Source organism: Zonotrichia leucophrys, chromosome 2 (assembly GCF_028769735.1).
Source record: "Zonotrichia leucophrys gambelii isolate GWCS_2022_RI chromosome 2, RI_Zleu_2.0, whole genome shotgun sequence".
NCBI classification, from domain to species: domain Eukaryota; kingdom Metazoa; phylum Chordata; class Aves; order Passeriformes; family Passerellidae; genus Zonotrichia; species Zonotrichia leucophrys.
Genome location: NC_088171.1, coordinates 88,370,401 through 88,377,296, shown reverse-complemented (window position 1 = coordinate 88,377,296; position 6,896 = coordinate 88,370,401). Strand labels below are relative to the sequence as shown.

The 6,896-nt window shown below is 39.8% G+C and overlaps 1 long non-coding RNA gene across 1 annotated transcript; it reads left to right on the top strand.

The window, feature by feature from the left end:
- The first annotated feature begins 2,658 nt into the window (after positions 1–2,658).
- On the top strand, positions 2,659–6,381 carry LOC135444247 (uncharacterized). The gene is made up of 2 exons (XR_010439189.1): positions 2,659–2,738; positions 5,676–6,381. It is a non-coding gene; the product is annotated as an uncharacterized LOC135444247 (long non-coding RNA).
- Positions 6,382–6,896: the final 515 nt, after the last annotated feature.

Genomic DNA, 6,896 nt, shown 5'->3' with positions numbered 1-6,896 from the left:
GACACAGCAGCTAGTCCAGTGAAAGGCTCAGGTACTCCCCACAGCCTGAAACCTGAACAGCTCCATGTTTTTCTGGGAGCTGTGCCTGGGTCACTACATGTGTCCTTTTTGGTGAGTGTAAATGTCTTGTCTCCCCTTCAAGTGGGCACTGTACCCGAGCTCTCTTGCCAAGGGCAATGGCCTCCACCTAAACTGGCTGCTTGAGCTGCATTGCCCCAGTGTTTTTCCTGCTTCCCTGCCTGTGGGAAGTGCTGCACCATGCCCTGGATAATGCACCATACCCTCTTTACCCATGAGCATGAGAGCATGCTGCTTATTTTGGCACTTGGCACCGTACACACAAGGCTGACCTCTACAAGCTCTTTCCAATGGATCAGAATGACACTGGCTCTTCCCCCATGCTATTAGCTTATTTATTAAACTTTTGTAGGCTATCTGTTCAGACTTATCGGTAATTCTTATCTGACCAAGAAGATTACTGACAGGTTCATTCATTTTAAAAGGAGACTAGAATGGATTTCTCATTTGCTGTCAGTCCATGTTCTTCATTTGTCAGAAAAAAAGTCAAAGCTTTCTCTTCATTTGTCAAATCTGTCTTTCCCATCATATACAATGAGTCAGAGATTACAACTCATCTCAACTACTTATAGCAAATACATTGTGAACAGTAAGAATGAGATTGCTTGACTTTACAGTGCATGTACGTAGCTCATAGCATGTAGCTATGCTACAGGACACCATTGGCAAGATCAAGCCAGGAAAATAGAACAGCAGCATATACAAGAGTCCTGCTCCACTCACAGCCACCCAAGCTTTGTCTTTTGGGTCTCTCTTGTCTCTGATGCTTGTGACAGAAAGATATGACGTCTTCTGCCATTGTGCATGCAAAAAAGCGACAGCAGGATTCTCTTAAGGAATCAGCTGATTCTTTTGAATTCCAGTGAGCTTCCCATTTTTTTTGCATCCCAAGCATATTAACACTCAGAATCACAGAATCTATCACAGCATGGTTGGTGATCAAAGAGGTCTCTGGAGATCACCTAGTCCAACCCCTGCAGGTTCACCTAGAACTGGTTACACAGCATCACATCCAGGTTTTGAGTATCTCCAGAAAATGAGACTTTGGGCAGCCTGTTCCAGTGCTCTGTCACCATTATGTTAGTTTTTCTTCATACTCAGATGGAACTTCCTGCATTTCAGGTTGTGTCCACTGCCCCATGTGCCCATTGTCCTGTCACTGGGCATCACTGAAAGAAAGTCTGGCCCCATCCTCTTGACACCTGTCCTTAAGATATTTGTGTGTATTGACAAGGTCACTTCTCAGTCATTTCTTCTCCTGATTAAACAGGCCCAGTTCCTCAGCCTTTCCTCCTCATCAGAGAGATTCTCCAGTCCTGTAATCTTTTCCATTGTCCTACTCTGGATCTCATCTCACAACATCCAAGTCGGATGAACAAAGCAAGACTAGAATTCATTGTCAGGTTCAGGAGAAAATCCAGATCATCAGACAAGTTTGTGTGAAATAAATCTACAAGTCAGGGGCAAGATCAACTCCAGTGATTTCTGGGCACATCTATCGTGACAGAGGAGATCTGAGATTAAGCTGGAAATTCAGACTGCAAATCTCCCAAAGCATAGCCAAGAAAGGGATTAAGAGCTTAAACAAGCCGATGTGTCCATGGGCAGTGGTGTGAGTCAAGGCCCCCGATAAAGCTGGTTAGTGCCACTAAGGCTTATTAATGCATTCAGAGCCAAGAGATGTTGGTGAAGTGATGGTGAAAGAAACAAGGGAATTATCTCTGCTCCCTTCTTTGTCTGTTTTATGCTGACAGGAGGGGGCACAGAAAAAGAGAGGAGATGCAAACTAGGTGTGTAGAGATGCAAACTAGGTGTGTAGTAATAAGCCAGTTTAGAAATAAGAAAAAGAGGAGGATGGAGGGGATGGGTGATTACAAGCTAGAGAAAAAGGAAACATAAGAGAAAAGAAAGGATGGAACAAAAGAGTAATGAGGAAAATTGTGGCTCCCATAAGCATAATGCAGTTATAGAACAATAGCACTTCTATGGAAGTAAGGGAAAAAGGTTGAGTGTATGTGTTTATTCTATCTATTTTGTGGCAGCTGGAGCTTTGCCCTTATGACTGTGCCAAAAAGGGATAACATCTTACAAAGTCATTATATTTCATCTCTTTATTCTCTCCTTCAAGTTTCCTTCATTTTTACTGTTACATCTTATTCTGCTCTGATGAAAGTATCTCTACTTGCCATGGCTGTCTGTAGGATTTCCTATGAAGATGTCTATTTTTTTCCCTTTGTTTCTACTTTTTGTTTCCCAACTTCTGTCTGTAACCTGACCTGTGCCATGAATTTCCTATCACCTAAGTAGCATCAGGTCCATAGCTGACCATGTCTTGCTCTCTTTCCTTAGGTATGTATTTAGTTCACTGTTTACTTTATAAGGAAGGGACTACTTCCATTGTAGGGGGATAGAATATAAGAAAAAAAAGATACTGCAGAAAGTAATCTTACCCCTAATGAGTTGCAGCTGGGTTAATGAGCAAAGATTAGGAGCAGGCCTGACTTTAACAGGCCACAGCTGTAACCAATTACAGTGCTGTAAAAGAGAAGAGTGCTATAAATGAGTGGGTTGGTTGAGGAGGGATCTGGAGTCAGTTGGCTGCGTTGTGAGGAAGAAAGAGTCAGTGCTCTGAGGAGATGACCATGAGAAACACCAAGAAGGTATGAAACTTTAGTGATGAGGAGACAACAGTATGGAACCCCTGCAATAAGATGACAACATTCCATTGAATCAGAATTTGAATTTGTAGCAATGTGAGTGTAGATTTACACCAGGAGAGCTTAGATCAGATCATCATTAGTTGTGTCTAGCATTTTTTCAACCCTTGTTAAAAATGCTTCTTTCACCTTAATGATACTACTTCTAATTTCATGTATCTTTAGCCCTTCAATTATCAGTTCTTCTGATATTTCTCTGTCAACTCAGATTTTCTTGCTGTCATTTTCCTCTTGCTTCTTAATCATAGATTAAGGCACAGTTCTCATAGTCCTTGTCAACCTTGGACTGATGAGCAATTTCACAAAATGAGAACCAAATGTAATATCATTTTATGCTTGCACATTCAGGAGTATTTTTTAAGATAAATGTAAATTCCTATTCCTTTGTTGTGTTAAAATATTCTACAGCCCTTTAATATTTCACAGTTTTATGTTTTCATGTTTCATGGTTTTAATTCAATTAAGGACCAGAATATAGGGGGAAAAAAGTAGAAAACTTATCAAGTCTTTTACAGTTTTGCAATGGATTTTGCATCCTGCTTTCAAAATAACTGAACCACAGCATGAATGCAAATGTTACTTACCAGGACAAGTGAAGTGAAAATACAAAAGAGAATAAGAAATATTTCAGTGAAACATACATATTACTCCATTGTTTTGTAGTTATATTGTGGATGGTAACTTCTGACTGCATTTGGAAAGAGATAGTTAGGTGTGAATTAATCAGAGTCAATTCAACTTTATTAAGTGTAGTTTACCCTTATGCTTATAAATCTGACCTATAATCCAATTTACTCTCACTTTTATATTTAAATTCATGCATGATCTGACAGATTTGATAATCTCAATTACCACAATTAATTTCTCTGTTCAGAAAATAATACATGAAGCATCAGATTTATTGAACTGATCTAAATCGTTTAAGTCAAGTCTCATGTAAAAGTTGTTAGGAAAAAAACATGCCTTTTTATTTTTTAAACTGGCACGTAGAAGGTGTTTTACTGTTTCTGGTATGTGATAACAGGATCAGACAAGATGTAGTCCTTCAGTATGGAAACAGGGGGCCCATACTCAAGTTACTTTAATTTTAATAAGAGGAAATTATATTTATTACTTGAAATTGTTAAATATTGAGTGTTGAACAGGGAATTTGCCAAATTAATTGAATTAGTGCATGTATTCATTTGTATTATTTGATTATGTCAACTAGGAAGAAGCAGGCTCCTTCTGTGAATAATTTGATTCTTCTGTGTTTTTGCTTCAACCAACAATGAAAATAATTTGTTTCCCATTTGACATATCAAATCCTATCAATATTTCAAGAATCTTTTCATCCCAAGCCCCATTTTACAAGAACCTTTATTCATCAATCTGACCTTCTTCAGGAGTTTTTTTTTCCTGACACTCAATACCAACTTTTGGGTGACTCCTGAGCACAAACATGCCTCAGGCAGATGCATCAAAACCCCAGTGTCCCTTGAGACAGGGATTGTCCTGGATAATTTAGAAGTGCTTTCAAGAGTCTTGTTTGCTCTAATCATCTTCGCTAATCTTTCTTCTGTCCCAGAATTATTTCACCCTGGCCCTGAGCCTGGGGCATCTCCAGTTCGGGGTGACAGGGCTTGGAGCTGCAGCCACCAGCAGCAGGGGAGAATGCTCCCCGTTTGCTTCAGGCTAGATCAGCTGGCTTAGTGTAAACAGTTTAAATACATTTTCTCTTCAGTGAGGTAGACCCTGTGAGCTTTTCCTCCTCCAGATTACTGGTTGTAGCAACCTCTGACAGGGTGGCATTGCCGCACAGCGAGGGTTAGTGAGGGGCAGATCCCTCCTTTTAGGCTAAAGAGGGATCTAAAGTTTAAGTTTGGTGGTAAGCAAGTGAATTCAGGTTGGTGCAGTGCAGTTGTGCAATCTTCTGGATGGCATGGAATGGCTCCTCTCCCCTCACCTTAAATTGTACTAGGGTTACTGAATCTTCCCTGTGGGATTTTGACATCCAGTTTCAGAGATAAGAAACAGGAAGCTCAACAGTGTCTCAAAGTTACTGCAGACAAAGATAAACCATAATCAGCATTTAATATACCAAATTTGATAAAACTTTGAAAGTGGAATCACCATTCTAGCTTGCCTGTAGTCCTTTCTCAGCAAGTAGTAGGGGTATTCTTTTCTCTTGCTCTGTGTGGGGTAATAAAAAAGAGATGTTAGCTATCTCCTTTCTTTGGGAAAATCAATGGTGGCAAAACATCAAAAGCTTCTGAGAACATGCAACACTCCAGCCTTGAATTGCAGTGTGACAATTTCTTATGTGGAAAAACCCTTTTTGAATTTTCTGAATATATAAATGAAAGCTATTACAGGAAGTGGGGAGAGGGAAGCCATGAGGAAGCAATAGAGACAGACTGATTTGAGAGTTTTCTTAAGACAGTTTTCTGTGAGGTTTCCATGCCTTTCCCATAGGAAATATATTAGTGGTATCAAAGGAGAGAGTAGTATTTGAGGTGAAGCTGTTTTACCGCTTTAAAAAGCACCTCCAAACAGCATAGCGATCAATTCAGAATAGTTTCAGGGGGGGAAAAAAGGGAGTAAAAATGCCGGAGCTCTACTACTACGGAGCTTGTAGGGACCCTTAGAAGTTTCTGGTGTTAATTGGTCGAAGTGTTGTTGTTTTATATCAAAATCCATAATATAAAGTGCTGACTTGTTGGAATTTGGATGTGGTATGAAAAACTTCTTTGTTAAAATCCTTGGCTCGTGATGGACGGCATGTGGTGTCAGAGATAAGAGGGATTTAAAAAGTGCCCACCAGCAGTAGAAGGCAGGTAGACAGGTGGAGGTACTCTGTTTCTTGTAATAGCAGATTCTGAAGCAGCAATTTTTTTTCAGTTTTTAGGTATCCCAGAAAGAGGAAGCTGACTATGAAACTATATTACAGAAATCTGAGGAGTATTTTGTCCCACCTGAAAACATATGAATATATACAGAAAAAGATGGATTTTGGCAGAGATTGTGTGAATGGGAGAAAAACATAGAGGAGCTTCTGACTGATATAAGACTGTAGAGCTAGGCTTGCAATTTTCAGTACCTGTATCTTGAATAAGAGAACAGATCTTGAAAAGAAGAGACACAGAATTAAGCTATGATTAAAGCAAATAGAATTCACCAATCAAAACAAGCAATGTAATACAAGCCTTTAATTTGTGGATGGTTTGCAATCTGGACATGACAGAAAATTCAAAACATTAAAGGAACGGAGGGTTCAGCTAGAAAGGCATGAAAACCTCAAAGACACTTCACAAATAAATACCACAAGAGCAGCACGAGCTGAAAGCAAATGGGACATTTCTTATTCCTAACTGCAATACAGGAGACCAATTAATGAGCTGTCAGAAACAGTTACTTCCCAACTGGAGGAAAAGCCATAGGTAGCAGAAGGTAAGGAAGTGAAATTAAAGACTTAGGGAAGGAGGATTATGTCGCTAAGTGATTTTTTTTCCTGGATGTATGGGTAAAGAATTCTCAAAGATACAGATTTTAATATTACAAGGAAAACTTAATATACCTTCTTTAATAAAAAAGACATGATCCCTTAGCTTATGCCTGAATTTGTTACGAGCAAGGTATCGCACAAGAACTCTAATGTTTTTGTACAGCAGGATTTTTTCTTCTTTTGCTGGTTTGGTTGGGGTTTTTTTGTGGTCTTTTTGCTTTGTTTTTTATTTGGGTTGGTTTTGGTCTGTTTTGTTTGGGGCTTTTTTGGCAATAAAGCATCTCAAGACCTTTGACCTTAAGTTGGTTTGATACAGACTGGTGTTTGCCACAGGCTTGGGAGCTACTGGGTAATTGCTAAAGTTGGGATAGGTGTGTTCTTGCCCTGATAAGTGCAAAGCCCAAGGAGGTGGCATGGGGCTGGGCAGTAGGAAATAAAAATCAAGGCCGGTAGATAAGCAAGGTCATTGCAAGGGAAACTCTCACAGCTTCTATCACCTTTAGATCAGTAGCTTTACCTGGATGCCTTTCTTGGGTCCATGGACACAACCAGGGCTGCTTCTCCCCTTCTGCACACCATGCCATATTTCTTTCTAAGGATGGGGGGATCTAGAAAAA